This window comes from Eretmochelys imbricata, chromosome 4 (genome assembly GCF_965152235.1).
Source record: "Eretmochelys imbricata isolate rEreImb1 chromosome 4, rEreImb1.hap1, whole genome shotgun sequence".
NCBI classification, from domain to species: domain Eukaryota; kingdom Metazoa; phylum Chordata; order Testudines; family Cheloniidae; genus Eretmochelys; species Eretmochelys imbricata.
This window is the reverse complement of record NC_135575.1, coordinates 37916350-37932141: the sequence shown is the minus strand read 5'-3', so window position 1 is coordinate 37932141 and position 15792 is coordinate 37916350. Positions and strand designations below refer to the sequence as shown.

Sequence of the window (15792 nt, the reverse complement as noted above, 5' to 3'; positions counted from 1 at the left end):
TCTCCCTCTCAAAGCATACAGGCTGGGGTACAACTTTCATAATGCGTTATGCTGATACCACTAATGCATAGTCAGTAGGGGCTTCAGCCCCTTTTCCTTATTTGTAGCTCCTCATGGTGCTATGTTGGGGTACCCTTCTCCTAAAGGTTACTAATCCTTTCCCCACACGCTTATTAGCAAATATGTGAATTAGTTTTCAAAGGCATTCTTGTAATCAGGCATCTGATGTCCCTAACTAAAAATATCCTAAAAAAAATTCCCATCTTGTGATTACCTATCAGCAGTTTAGTTATTATAGCATTCTATCTATGGTTGCTCTTGGTTAGCTACTTATGTCAAGGATTTTGGGGCCTTATACCTTAATTAGTTTGGCTATGCTACTGTTTTACAGACCTTGAGGCTTTGTAGGCTCATTGCATTACTCCCTTCATTTATACCCAGGCTTCCCCTAGCACATACCTATACCTATAGACTACAGTGATAGATCTAGGACTTTCTGGGCAAGTAGACTGGGACTGGTATCAAAACCCTGAGGAGTGGAGACTGGGACTGACTAGATGAGGAGAATGGGATTGGGACAAGGAGCAAGGGGTGAGGAAGAGACAGGATTAGGGCAGGGCCACATTGGAAACGATGGGGCAGAAATGATCACATTTTGGGGGGGCGGCACAGCAGAAAAGTCTGTGCCCACTGCAGAACACTGCCCTACAGAGCCTGGAATGGAACCCAAGATCTCCGAGTCTCCCCACTCCTCAGCGGTCAGCAAATATCTCTGAAACCCTGGCAAACTCTCTCATTCTGCGCCAATGCTGGTCCACATACAGGATGACAACCTGCTACCTCTAGCCGAGGTCAGTGTGGTGGCTCTAAAGGTTCCAGTTCTGCCAATGACCCGTGTGGGTGCCAATATCATACCACCTGATGGAATTTCTGGGGTTTTTTTTTCCCTTTGGAAATTACACACAATAAACTATGTGTGTAATAAACAATTAAACATTATTAAGGTTGCAAAGTTGAGCGCTCAAAAGTCAGGAAATGCCAGAATAAAGTTACTTGTGCAACCTTTTATTTGCATTTGTTGCAGAAGCTGGAAGATGAGTAATGAATGAGGCAAGGGATTACAGGAAGAGAAAGGATGGTCTCGTGGTGAAAGCACTTAAATGCTGCAAAGAACAAGCACATGCTTTTAAATCACTCCTACATTACTCAGGGTTTCACTGATTTATGAAGCACGTTCTTTTTGCAGTTACAGTTCAGGACAGAAACAGGTGGCAAATTCTCAGTTTTAAATCCTATACCTCTGGAACAGTTTCCTGTCACTAGTCTTCTTTATGTTAACAGTAGTTTTGTTCACTTCACATGAACCCACTGGAAGGAATTATGACTTCGGTACATGCATTGTAACAGTTAATGCTTGAAAGTGAGTCAGTGGAGGATGGGATGCTCACAAATTTGGTGGCTGTCCCTGAACAGGGATGGGTTTTTCACAGCAAGCCTATAGAAGATTGCCCCACTCCACCAGTGCTGTCTTCTCCCTAGTGTTCATCAGTGATGGTAGGAATCGAAATAGGCCTGAGCCAGTTCTCTGCATTCTTCCAAGCATGCAGAACAGTCAGCAGAGCTCCACTGCCAGCAAAGATAGGGAAATGGCAAGGAACTACTTTCTGGTTATGTGGTCTCTTTAGCTCCCCAGGCAGAGGGACTGCTGGATGCTCTTTGGGGACAATGAAAGAGGGAGCTATAACGCTCCCTAAGACTGTCGTCCCTCTAGGGTCTGCATCACCCCACAACACAAGGCTACACCTAAATGACACAATCTAGCTTGGAGGCCTGGTCTTCACTACAAAACATTATAGTGAAGACTCCAATTAACTTATAGGATACTGACCACAACAGTATATCCAGCATAGATAAGGCACAAACCCTGTTCAGCATCATGTCAGCTAGTCATGTTTAAACCCTAATTTAGCTATTGATAACTTAAAAACAAACAACAATTATCCTGAGGTTAAAACCTACCCTCTCTTCTTCCCCCCGCTCCAAAAAAAATTTTAAATCTAAATAACAAGTGAAATTGTAGGCCAAACTGATTTGTCAAGATCACTGGAAAAGGCTCATCACAACTTCGGTTCACAGAGATTCCTTTTCCTAAGCATCTTTTGTACAGGGATAAGTAGTGAGAACTTCAGTTTGCTAAACCTGGTAGCATTGCTGGAAAAGTACATCCTTATAGTATCAAAGCACTCTCCGCCTTGTCCCATTAGGGCTAAAGAAATTGATCTAGTTACAGGCTACCTGTCAATCAAAGAAAAAAAAAAAAAAAGCTCTCAACTCAAGCTACTATAAAACACCAGAGCTACATTTACCATTAGGGACACTGACATCCAATTGATTTATCTGACTAAACAATCCTGTTTGTGAAGGGGTGCATGTGACAGTCCCATGAGTACATCTCCGGTTAAGACAAATCATCCCTGCCATATGGCCCTAGTTCCATTCCTGCATGTAAATAGATTTCTTTAAAAAAAACAAACTTGCTTTTCTGGGGAGCACTTTATTACCATACATACATGTATTAGTTTACACACAGTCTCTCTCTCTTTTCCTTATACATATATTCTGTAGCGAGAGAGAGAGAGAGAGAGAGAGACCCCACCGACTTGGAAATAGCGTGCATTAGCAGCTGGTTGAAGAAGAAATGTTTTGGGCCACATCATCCCAACTTCAGATAAATGCTCACAGAAAAAAAAATTTCTGCTAAAAATGCACTAGAGCAAGAAAGAACAGGGAGCTGGCCTTAAACACAGTGTTCAAGGAACAGGGAAATCAAAGGGAGCTTTGCAAACATGGTCCGACTTGTGTTGCATACATTGCAGCTGGACTTGGGAATCTGGCCCATTATTCTTTAAGTAAGACTTGAGAAACGTGTATATAGGTTTCCCCAGCTCACTCTGTGATTTTCAGTAGTTTTGAGAATATTTTTGTCTAGTTACCACAAAATCCTACCCCAAATATACAAGAAAACACTTTTTCCCCTTGGAATTCAATCACCTCTTCCAGGCTGTCCACTTCCAAGTTGCCCCCAAGGTGAATGATGGGTTAAAAAAAATCAAACTCCATATTTAGTCACTTCAGAAATAGTTTCCCATAAAAGATCTACACCTCGATAGTAACTGCAGAGTATAGTCAGGAAGAATAAGTTTTCTTTGAGTTATTGAGCACCACAGTGTACATTTTGATCTATAAGTCCTAAAACTTTTATTGGGAAACAATTTGGCTCACTCTTCAGTTGTTAGTGGGCAACAGGTAGTCTGTTCCCAGGATTATGAAAACCAATCCATTTTTCTTCACATTTCCCACTTGCTGCTCTGCAACAATGCTAACTATAGCATCAGGATATTTTTTATCTGGTAAACTATCAGCCTGCAAACCCACATCTCTCTGAGTAAGTATGTTTTATGTTCCTGCAGGCCATTGGGAACAAGGATGAAAACACTGGCATTTTAGATTCTACCCAGTTTGGGCTGACCATCCTACAACAAACCATTCTCCCATGCCACGTTGGACTATCGCTGAGATATTGATACAGTGACCTGGTACCGTCTTTGCTGACTTGGCCTTTGTAGATTTTTTTCCCCTTTATTCCTCCTCTGTCCCATGCAAAATATAGTCAGTATAGACTGTTAGCCAATAATCTGGGCCTGTCATACCATGCCAGCAAGAAGGAGCGGCACAGTAGCTAGAAAGAAAGGCAAGAAAGAATAAACCCACCACCCACCACGATTTTCTTTGGTGGATGCCACCGCAAAGTGAGTCTACATACTGTACAATAACGAAATATTTGTATGATTTGTTGGTATATCATGAGCTTCCATGTGTTGGTGAATGACAGAAGGGCCCCCGGGGTGAAAGCAGCCATGTGTTCATTCTGGTGCTCTCTTTTGCCATTTCTTACGTAGCTTAATAAAAAATAAAATAAATACCAATAGTATTAGAGTGCTAAATACCTCTTCACCTCCAATAAAAAGGGACTCCTAGCTTGCATGTTATGTATACAACACCCTAAAGTCCAGTATATGACCAAACGTTATCATGAGCAGATGGAAGGAGATTTAGGGCACCAGAGCGGAACAACTGAGAGACTTTAATAGGATTATGAATGTACATTTCACTGGTGTAAAACTTTTCAATTGCATTTATTAATTTTTATAAACATAGGCCTCTTTCCTGGCCCGGTCCTGCACCACCTTGAAGTCAGTTGCAAAGTTTCCTTTGGCTTCAATATTTCAGTATCCGTCCCTATATCAGGTTCCCAAGCGTTAGACCAGCAGCTCGATAACTATGGTTCCCAGACTGCCTGCAGATTGCAGAGAAAGCTGGCAGGTCAAAAGGTGCTGGCTCCTCCTCCAAGATCCTGGGAACAGCTGAACACAAAAAGGAGGAGCCAGAGCTATAGCCTCCTCCATCACTACTGAGGAGGTGGAGAAACAGAAGCCAGTCCCAGAGGCTGGAGCCATCAGGTGGACTGGAGAGGTCAGTTATGAGCAGGTGCAACATCTGGGAACAGATTTAAGAGCCTCAAACGAGAATGCCCAGGGGAGAAGCTACCAAGTGGCTCAGCAGCATTTTCAGGGGAGCAAGACGCAGGGAGGAAAGGGAATCAGAATGCCGGGCTAGCACTGGCAAGAAAACAGAGAAGAAAGTGACTAGGCAGAAAAGCAATGTGGCCAAGGAGCAGAGGAGAAGGGAATTGGGGGGTTGCACAACATGTGCCGAAGAAAGGAAGATCTGACAGCAGGGAAACATGCAAGAGGAGAAGACAATCAGGCCCCAGGGAAAGCTGTGGGTAGGAGAATAAAGAATATGGAGAAGGAGATGAATTGAAGAGCAAAAGAAGACAGTGTAATTAATTTTTTTCCCAAGGAGGACAAAACCTTTATTATATTAAAAACACCAGAAAATACCTACCAGTAGTACTTACACAAATGCTGTAGTTGCCACACAATAGGAGTGAGAGTAGGAGGCTGGGGGGGGACCAGCAGGAGATGATCTCTTTAGTAAGGTGTGGACTGCACGGTGAAAAGGTTTCAGAACCCCTGAGCTAGAACAGCACACCATCTGCCAAAAGAAAGGAATTTTAAGTTATATTGTGGGTAGGAGGAAAGTTGGGACTTCGCCTAACTAGACTGCAATCAGTTTTGAAGCCGTTTTTGAAAAGCAATCAGCACAGACACTCCAAAAATGGAGCAAACATCATAACAATTCGAGAAGCTGTGAACAATGTTTAGAAAATGTTCACGGTGCTACGGTCCTGAAATCCCAGTTAGAATTTCTGAGCCTTTTTTCTCTGAAAATATATTACCCTAATTTTGATCTTATTGAGGCCATGCTATAATTCCAGGGAGACCAATGGAGGGGAAGCGAAGACCTGATGATTTCCATGTGGAGGCTGCGTTTATGGATTAATCCCAACAGGGAGCAACTAAACCTCATCCCAGGGGCATTTCAGTTCAGACTCAGCACAGTCAATTGAGAAATGGGGTAGTTATTTATGACTGGGACTGTTTTGACTTTCAAATAAACATTTTAATTATTTTAAGTGCTACACTGAAACTCAGAAATCAAACACTGTTTTAATTTTTGTGTCAGCTGTGCCTCCTTCTCCTCCCTCATGCCCTTCCTTAGTGATGGAAAATTCAAGCTGAGTTTAAATTCCAGAGTGTACACGATACTCATCTTCATGTCAATCACATCAGAAAGCATTTCCCCAAAGCAAAATCCACTGCTGTGACACATTGCTGAGAGCGGGAAGAGATGCCTTTTCTACACTAAGCAGACTTAGGGCCTGATTCTAGGAGTAACTCCAATGAGGTCAGTGGGGCTGCATCAGTCTAAAACTGATATACATGAAAGGCCCACCCTCAACGTTCATCTAGATCCAGTTAAATCAATGTACTCAACTTCTCTAAAAATCAGGCCCTCTATGACTGTCTCAGACACCCTGACACATCTCACTGTAGCAAAACATTCTCATCTTTCTTCCCTGTATGTTCATGATTTGGTGATATTTTTTCTCAACTGCTTGAAGAACTTTAAAAAAAAATCTGATCCTTTATTTTTATATGAAAATAGTTATTTTTAATATATTTGCATTAAAGTTAAATGTAAATTCCATTTAGTAGAATGCAACCTTTTAACTTTTCTCTCCCTTCTAACTCATACAAGTGCAAAGCGTTCAAAGTCACGTACTGGTTGTGCTTTAGCACTTGGAGGTAGATGCTTACGTAGAGCACTGTGGATCTTTGTCTTTACCTGTGCTGCATTTTTTATCCATTAAATCTAAAGAGCCTCATCCAGTCCCCTTTAGAAGTAGGTAGCAAAACTCCCACTGACTTCCATCAGGAGCAGGATTGGGCCCCAGACCTGTGAAATTTAGAAGTCTAGATGTTGTGGTTTTATTTCTACAGCAGTCTGTTTTTCTTTTCAGATCCGAATAGTCAGGGTCACATTTATATGCACTGTCAGTCTTCCAGTTCCTATTGAAAAGTCAATTTAACAAAAAAAAAAAGAAGTAGAAAATGTATACTACTAGTTCTATGCATTTATGCACTTGTCACAGAACACTTTGGGGCCAAATCCCTAGTTCATGTAAATGGTGTTGCTCCATTAATTTCAATGGAGCTATGCCGATTTACAGCAGCTGAGGATTTGGTCTCATGTCCTAGAATTTTTCTACATGTGGAAAAAGCAACACATTAGCAACCAAAGACTTTAAAAAATATCACCAGCGAGCATTTCAGCTGATCAGTATTACTATCACCCCAGCAGCAGGCAAATTCAGTTTCTGAATATTCCGACAATCACTTGTGTTTCACTAGAGTATTATTTTTTTCTGGTGCATGGAAGCTTTGCTTTGTCAGAGATAATGAAAGAGACATGGCAAAGCTATTTGCTAGGGGCTTTTTATTTTTTTACTTCTCTGGTTTAAAGATTAGATGTTTTCTTTTTGTAAAGCTGGGTATACCAACTGGCATTGGCTGTATTAAAATAAGGAAGAACCTCAATCAAAAAAGCCTCTCCAAAGGCAAGCTTTCTTGTTAATATGCACAAACATGAAAGGCTTTCTTTTCATCCTATACAACTACAGTGTGTGTAAATTGCAGGGGGCTCATTGGCATAAATCTCGGCTGTGACCTCTGAGGTAAACTGGATTTACATTACTTTCTGACAAGAATTAAATGAAGGCCTTGTGGATATACGAACAGCCTTCTAGACTGCAACAGATGGGCATGAATGTGCTCCCTAGGCAAACTATCAGTGACATCTGTGTCCTCCAAATTCTGGTGGTCTCAGCCAATTAACAGGCAAAAGGAGAGAAGGCGGGGGGGGGAGGGGGAAGCCGCCCTCTGCACAGCCACCCCTAGTCAAAACTGAAGCAGAAGTGCTTGTGTTTAGAAATGGGATCAGGAACAGCCCACAGCAGTGAGGGAATTGTTATTAGGCTCTACAGAGATAAGCATTACAGAAAAAGCTAATGTGGATAGGTTAGATATTATTAAAACAGAACAAATTCTGCCCCCCAGTTAAACCAGTGTAAACCCAGAGTAATGTCATTACTGAGATAGATTTGCTCTGGTGTAATGGAAAGCAGAATTTGGTCTTATAAGCAGAGATGGGCCCAAAACAAAACACTTCATCTAACCCCACTTACCCATACTTTGGGAAAGCTTAGATCCAGGTCTGGAGCCAAACTTGATGGCTGCTTCCTATCTCTGTAGTGGGGTGAATCAGAAACTGGATCCAAACATCCCTAATTCACAACTGGACTTTCAGCATGGCCTCACTTTATTTGTAAGCCATATGGGCTCCTGAGAAAAAGAGCTCAGGTGAGTAATGTAATAAAGATTGGAGACAGAATCCCTGTTACCTACCTTGGCCATTATTGAAAAACAGTGCTTTGGGGATGGATTGTAAATATATCCACTGGACATTTAAGGATCCTTCATATGGTTCTTCAGAGAACTTCAGATTTTTTCAGTGTGGTACAGATACTGAGTAGAACATCAAGAATGTTCTTTATTAGTAAAACAAAAAAAAGTCTCAAGTGATTTATTTCAAAACTGTTTTAGCTTTTAAGGGAATAAAGTCTTTAAGGGAAATGATCTATTCAGAATGAAGCATTAGAGATTATTCTTTTGAATTTTAGGGGAACATCCATGAAATTTAAAAACAATAGACATTTACATAAAACTTTGATCCTGATGATGAGTGCAAGGGACTGGACTAGATGACCTCTCGTGGTCCCTTCCAGTTCTACGATTCTATCTGAGAAAACCAGACATCACCACACTAATAAGCACCTAAGAAAGAAAACTTCTAACAGGTGAAGTTTCACATTGCACTTTGTTTTAGGTCTTAAAAAAAAAGTTAAGGAGTACTTGTGGCACCTTAGAGACTAACCAATTTATTTGAGCATGAGCTTTCGTGAGCTACAGCTCACTTCATCAGACGAAAGCTCATGCTCAAATAAATTGGTTAGTCTCTAAGGTGCCACAAGTACTCCTTTTCTTTTTGCGAATACAGACTAACACGGCTGTTACTCTGAAAAAAAAAGTTGTCAGTAAAAAATTTAGATTTCATTGCTCTCCAGAATGTATCCTCATTAAACATTTCCCTTGAGAGTTAGCATTTTTAAGATAGGTGGGGGTTTAAAATAATCTCCCTCAATTCTCCATGTCTATGGAAGACTTGTCCTTCTTGCAGTTGCATGTAAATATTCCCTTTTCAGTTAATTCACCCATAGCTGTATCCACAAAACAAGATACATAAGGGAAGAAGGGACTGACGCAGAAGTACTGAGAACCACAACTTTCACTGAATTAAATGGGAGATGCTTAACTTTAAGCATGTACTTAAGTATTTTTCTCAATAGCAGTTCTTTCCTGAATTTGGCCATATATGCACAATTTCACTGTGGTATAAAGACACTTCACAACTTGTACACATTTCTTTCACACAGCCATTTGCACTGTCCATAGGAGCCAAAAAAGGCTGCCTGCAAGAATATTTGCATGAGCAGCATTATTCTGGAGAACATAAAATTGTCTCCTCGATCTGTAAACCAAAAATGTAGAGCAATTTGCCACTTTATGTACGAGGGGATGTAAAGGAGAGGGGAATTCTGGGGCAGAAACTGATTCCTAAACTGTTCAAACTTTGTTTACTTATTAACCAGAAATGTTAAAACAAACAAGCAAGCAAACCCAACCTGAGTCATTTTTGAAGTGCTCTGCTGCTCCTGTTGGACTATCCTCTGTGCCTCAGGTGTCTATTTTCAACAGACTGTGCAGTACACTGCTCTATATTCACTCCACATTCATAGGCCATTGGTTCTTGTTGCTTGATAAAACTGGCTGATAGGATGGTGGATGTGAAATGTGTACTGTAAGCTGTTCCTCATGAAACATAAGTGTGTAAATATTTCCATTACTTCCCTTAAGAACAGTCCAAAAGTCCCAACTTTTTACCTCCTCCACCCCCAACTGATACCTCTAGCATAACACAGGGTGCTAACAGCAGAAGGGATCTTTGGCTAAATGCAGAATTGTCATAGTGTAAGGACTTGGTGTACAAAAGCACCTGTTGTTTTGCTCTTGTAGTGATTTTAAAAGTGCTAATTCTGGCTCTCCCCCCCTCTCCCAAAACTACCATTTCACACACCATTATTGGATGCAAAAGAGGGAATAACTGAGAGACAGATCAATAAATTTAAAAGATCTTTAAAAAAAAGACAATGAATTTGGTACAGCACATATTTTTAGATCAAAGATGCCTTTGAAGTGACAAACCCCTAATCCATAAACTACTGAAGCACTTCCTTTCTGTTCCAAACTACTTGTTGTCAAATAAAATGGAAGTTAAGGAAATTATCTTTATCTGAAAATGGCCAAAAGAAGCCATCACCTAATGACAGCTTTGTCACAAATGACAATTGGGGAAATTGTTAGGAAGGCGAGGCCTAACGACTTGAGAAATAAGCTTGCTGTTTGCACTAATCTGGTCATGCAGCCCCCCACACACAATTCCAGTCAGCTTGCTGTGTGAAACAGCTAAGTCTTTGTCACTGTTAACAGCGGCTGGAAAGACTTCTCTTTCATGAATATGTATCACCAGTCCTCCGTGTCTGCAGAGACAAACCCTTCAAAACTGCAATATAAAAAATAAAACACCCCCCCACCCCAAACAACCAACCAACAAAAAACAAAATCCTAAGCTACTGAGCTGAGCGGAGTGAAATGCTAGTAACTAATGAAAGCTCACGCTTTGGTAATCAAGACAGAGGAACCCTCTGCTCAAAGCCTTTCCTAGGACTTTTATTTCCCAGCAAATTGAGATGAAGCCTATAGAGCACTTCACATCTTCATGTGTAAATGTGCAAAACCTAAATGACCCCATAGGGGTATATTATGCATCTCTCTATATATTTATACCAAATATTTGACCAAATGTGTTGCACATGTATGAAAAAAACTGGCTGTATATACAAAACCGTGGGCCTGATCAACTCAAACTCACGTGAACCCATGCTTACTCATGTGAGTAAAGTTGATTTCAAGGGGATTACTCATGTAAATACAGACTACCTGCACGTGTAAGAGTTCCAAGGCTTCACATCTCTTCGCCTGCTTCCCATCATGATAAAATATACAGCGTGAAATTTACAAATTAATAAAAAATAATATGCATTAAATCAGATTAAAATGTTAAACATATTTGAAAATAGTATATTAATATACTATTTTCTACTATAGGAATGGATTCCTTTTTTAAAAAAATACAATTTGGCCAAGAATTTCAATAGCAACTAGTGATTTTTGGGTGCCCAACTTGAGACAACACAAAAGGGCCTGATTTTCAGAGGGCAGGCGCTCAGCACTTTCTAAGAATCAGATCTCTTTAAAGCATCTCCAGTTGGACAACCAGAATCACTAGTAATTTTTGAAACTCTTGGGCTTTATTTTTATGGGGTCTTTTTACCAACTATTCACAAAATGCTCTGCAGGGAGACGTATAATGGAAACATAGCGCCCAATTTTACTGTCAGTAACACCGGCTAAATCCAGAACAACTCAGATGATGTCAGTGGAGTTACATTGGTATAAAAGTGGAATATGAGAGAGAGGGACTCAAACCCACAGCACTTTGTAAAACTGGGCACTGAGATTCATGTACAGGCAGAAGGGAGGAAATGGCTTATAAGGCTGCAGTAGAGTAGATCTATATGACAGAATTATTTTGCATCTGCAGAACTGATCCTGAATTTCCTGCATACCATAATCTGCTAGTAAAACCAATGGGAGGTATAGAAACACAAAGAATTCAGGATCAAAGCTTATGTGTATATGATCAAAATAAACAGATTAAAAAGTGGGGGGGGGGGGAAGAAGAGGAGGGTTTCTATTGGCAATGCTGTACATTTATTAAAAGAGTCACTATTGTTCATAAAGCTACCTTAAGATATTTGCTACTGTTGTTTGAACTTTGGTGAGCTAATCAGGTAACAAAATGAACCTTATTTACTAAAAAGAGATGTTTTTGTAACATCACAAATTTTACTTTTTCTCCCAGTAATAATGAGAGGAAGAAATTGGACTTCCAGTGGAGATATCAAGACACTAAGCTCAATTTTGAGGGTCTACGATATTATGCAATGTTTGCTGTAGACATTTCCATTTCATTAGCATATTCTACTTTACATGAAATCCAGTGATGAATGCTTCCCCTGATCTAAGGCTAATCCTCTTTAAAGAGCTACAGGCTATATTACATGTGGCCACAGCCGCAGTTATGCTATGGCTGAATCACTTTGAAGCCTATTGAACAGTGTTCCCTTGTGAGACTTTGCACAAATCCATAAACCAGTGCTCTCTGTGTTGTGAAATCCTAATGTTTTCATCATGAAGAATTTTTTATAAAGGGGCAGAACCCCTCCCTCCCCCCAAATAAGGTCACACTGCACATGAGATGCTAGGCTGCCGTCACTACTTCTAACTGCCAATCTATAATTGTAGCATACAAGATTAAAGTAAAATGTTGACCTGGTCTTTCAACAGCAAGCAATTATTCAGAAGACATGGCTGCTGGAACAACAATTCACAATTTATAAAGATGAACTGAGAACCAGCCTTCTGGGTGAGATTGTCTTAGCACAGTTTTCTGTGGGCTACCTAAAATTTACCAAATTTTGATGGCCACCTTCTAAATTGCAATGGCCAGTATAATCTGAAAGTGATATGGGATACTATTGTAAACTGGAAATGTTTTCTGAACCATGCTTCTCTCCCTTTCTTTATTCCATCCCCCTACTTCCCTTTCTCCTTTTTACATCCTTTTCATCCTATGCATTTTCTTCATCCACATTCTTTTTCTTTCTTTTCCTATATCCCTTTCTGTGGACCTGATCCAGAGCCAATTGAAATTGGTAGAAGGACTCCCATTTACTGCAGTGGGTTTTAGATCATGCCTTCTGTGTGTGCACGCACACACATATCTGTTTCTCTTATTTTCAGGATGGCAGCTGAAAACAAGAGAAAAGAGTCCAGCAGGTGCCTCACTGATTCACCAGAGAGCTTTATGATCAGTGCCTGCTGCTGAGTAAAACTGTCAATATTGCATCATCCCAGGAAGCTTCATCACTTAGCAGTCACCCCAGGTAAAACACTTCTGGTCAACACCAACCGGCTACTCTTCTGCTGGCTATTCCACACATGTCCATTAATTAAACTCTAGGGCAAGATACATCTCACATAGGTATATGACTAATGCACATCACCTAGCCCCTTTAAAATTTGCATAGTGGACTAGAACATACATTGTTACACAATGCATTGCACAAGGTACCTTATGTGAGCATCGCAAGACACAATACAATCAAATTAGAAAGAAAACCATGTTATTTATGGGCCTGTTCTAAAGCCTCCTGAAGCCAGTGACATTTCTTCAGGCCTTTAAATACTCCAAACACTTATCTTTACGCACAATTAATTTGCTTCAGAGTAGCCAAACAGGGGTTTTTTTTAAGTGACAAAAATAATATCTTACATTTACCCAGAACCTTTCATTAATAAGGACCCCAGTATGATATTCAAAGTAACCCACTTCTAGACAAACTATACACAATGATCACTTCATATGCCTTTGAAATGCAGCCACCTTGGGGTGGAATGTGGCATCTGTACACAGCAGCACGACACCTTAGAACAGGAACTACAGAAGAATACGATATTCATTTGAAGGGACAGACAGGACACTTTTCTTAAATTGCAATCTGACCAGGACACCAGGACTAATACTCTGGTTCTTGCAAAGAGTGCCATAGGGTCTTTAATGATCACAACTAGTCAGCAGGGTTACAAAGGTTAATACCCTGTCACATGATGGGTCATAATCCACTGACTCCAGTGGTCCCTGTTATAGTCAGGTCTTCAATTTTTCGTCTCATTTGAAAGATGAAACCGTCAGTAGCCCAGAGCCCCTTACTTTCTGTACTTATTCTGTACCCACTCAGGGAAAAGAATACCATCTACTCTACTGAATTACCAATATCACTTCCTACAGTTTAATGGGATTCTCTTGGGCATCTCCCAGCTAAGTACTGGTCAGGTCCTATTTTGTTTAGTTCACGATATCAGACAAGACTGTAGTCTGAGGTGGTATAAAGACTATTGAGGTCTACGTGCAAAAATGTCCACAGTCTGTCATTCTGAAAGAAAAATGGTCCAAATCACATATGAATAGTGAAGCTCCTTGAAGTTGGTGATAACTCACATAAATACCTCTGAATGAAGATATACAGCCCCCCATCGCTGCCTCAATTTCCCTTGCACAGAGTCCCCTTTTCCAAGGGGCTGATCTCCTGCCTGCATTATCCACTATATGTGATAAGATGGCCCCTTCCTGAGTTACCCTCGAGGCAGGCCATGGCTGACAGACGCACATGCCTCAATTTCCCCTTTCTTCTGGAGTCCTCAGTAACTCCATGCAATAAATAGCCATTTCCGGGGTTAATTTATTACAAGAGGTCCCAGAACCATAATCCAGATTTCCCCAGCACAATCTGAATGGTACATTCACTCTTTCAAGTCCCAAAAGTCTATCCACACCAAGTACAGCTCCAGTGTCTCTCACTGTGCTCCAGCTCCCCTATATGCCTCCTCACTATGCCTCACCCCAGCTCCCCTAGCTTCTCTGCTCTGTTTCCTTCCCAGCTCTTGCCTGGAGACATCAGTGGGCTCACCCCTCTATCATTCCCAGCCTTCAGCCCTTTCTGGCTTCAGTTTTCCGGCTCAGAGAGCCGGAAGCCATCTCCCTTTGCTGTTCTCAGTCTTCCACCCTTTCTGGCCACGGCTCTCTGGTCTGGGAAGTTTGTAGGTGATCCTCTGACTGCTTTCTTGCCTTCTGCTTTCACCAGCCTGATCTGGCACCACTGCTCAACCATGGCATTTTCACCGCTTCCTCCTTTAGGAGCGGCAGCCTCACCCTGAAGCTCTCAGCCCAGCTCTGCTCTTCCTCCGAGCTCTCTCTATTCAGGACTCTGGCCTCTCCTGCTTTGTGGACAATGAGTTCTGAATTCTTTCTCTGCGTTTTGAACTTTTTCTTGCCTTTGGGGTGTCTCTCCTTTATAACCGCGAGGAGCCTTGCCCTCCTCATTACACCAGACTAGGGCACACCTGGACAGGAACAGGAGAGCTGGGTCCAATTCCATGAAGGGGTCAGCAACCATGTTAGAAGCCCTTCTTAGAAGATAGTCATTTAATTTGCCTCATCCTGTATAAATGAAAATGTCTCTGATATTTTAGTCACTAGAATTCAAGCACAACCAAGGAGAAAACCTTAAATATATGATCAGTGTCCTCTTAAGTTTGAGGAAACCTCCATAAAATTATAACTTAAGTCAATACAGGTTTAAGTCACAGAATACACAATCTCCCTAAAAACATGGTGTCCGATCCTCACCTGGAATAAATCAGTGTAACTTCACTCATGTTTACTGGGTGGTTGTCTCCCTTAAATTGTGTAGACCAGATCATCAGCATAGATCCATTGGGGCCAGCCACCAGTAAAACCTGCTTTTTTGATCAACTAATTTGATGTTTTACAGAGAAAATGCAAGGGGCTCCCTTTCTGTATAGCAGCGAGTGAGGAGGCACAATTACAGCAAGGAATTAGGTGCACAATTACGAGTCACAATAGTGCTGCCCTAGAAGTAATATTAGTGATTTCTACCTTCCAACTCTACTAAATCCACTAGAAATTCCTCTTCAAAAACATGCCCCACCCCATAATCCAAGGCTCCTAGCAGTTTTGGTGCCTGATTGCAAAAAGGCAAAAAGGGAAGTTCTGAGTATTTCTCCCATGGGTCGACACGATGCTTTAGGCCTCATTTTAATGATATTATTTTTAAAAAGGTGTCTCTTCCATCATTCACTTCCCTTTGCTATTCTCGAAACCCTGCACCACAGTGAACCTCTCCCATTCTGTGGGCTGCATGAGGCTTCCTCCAAAGTCAGTCAACGCCACTCTAATTAGCAAGAGCCACATGATAGTGCCTTGTTGCCCCCTTTTCCCAGTGACTGAGCATAACGCTCCTGCTGCACTTTCATATCTGTTTCTTTCTGGTTCTGCACTTCTATGCTATGATTAATTTACAATCATATTACACAGCTACTTTACCAGGAATTGATTCTACAATGTTTCAACAAGAACCATGATCCACTGGAGAAAAGGAAGAAT

The 15792-nt window shown here is 41.1% G+C and overlaps 1 protein-coding gene across 1 annotated transcript in view; it reads right to left on the bottom strand.

Moving 5' to 3' along the window:
- The window catches only part of ALPK1 (alpha kinase 1), a 47350-nt gene extending 42258 nt beyond the window's left edge, over window positions 1-5092 (bottom strand). Inside the window, exon 1 of the mRNA XM_077814410.1 lies at window positions 4982-5092. The gene's annotated coding sequence lies outside the window, so the exon portion shown is untranslated. The remainder of the gene's footprint in view (window positions 1-4981) is intronic.
- Between the last annotated feature and the right edge of the window lie 10700 nt (window positions 5093-15792).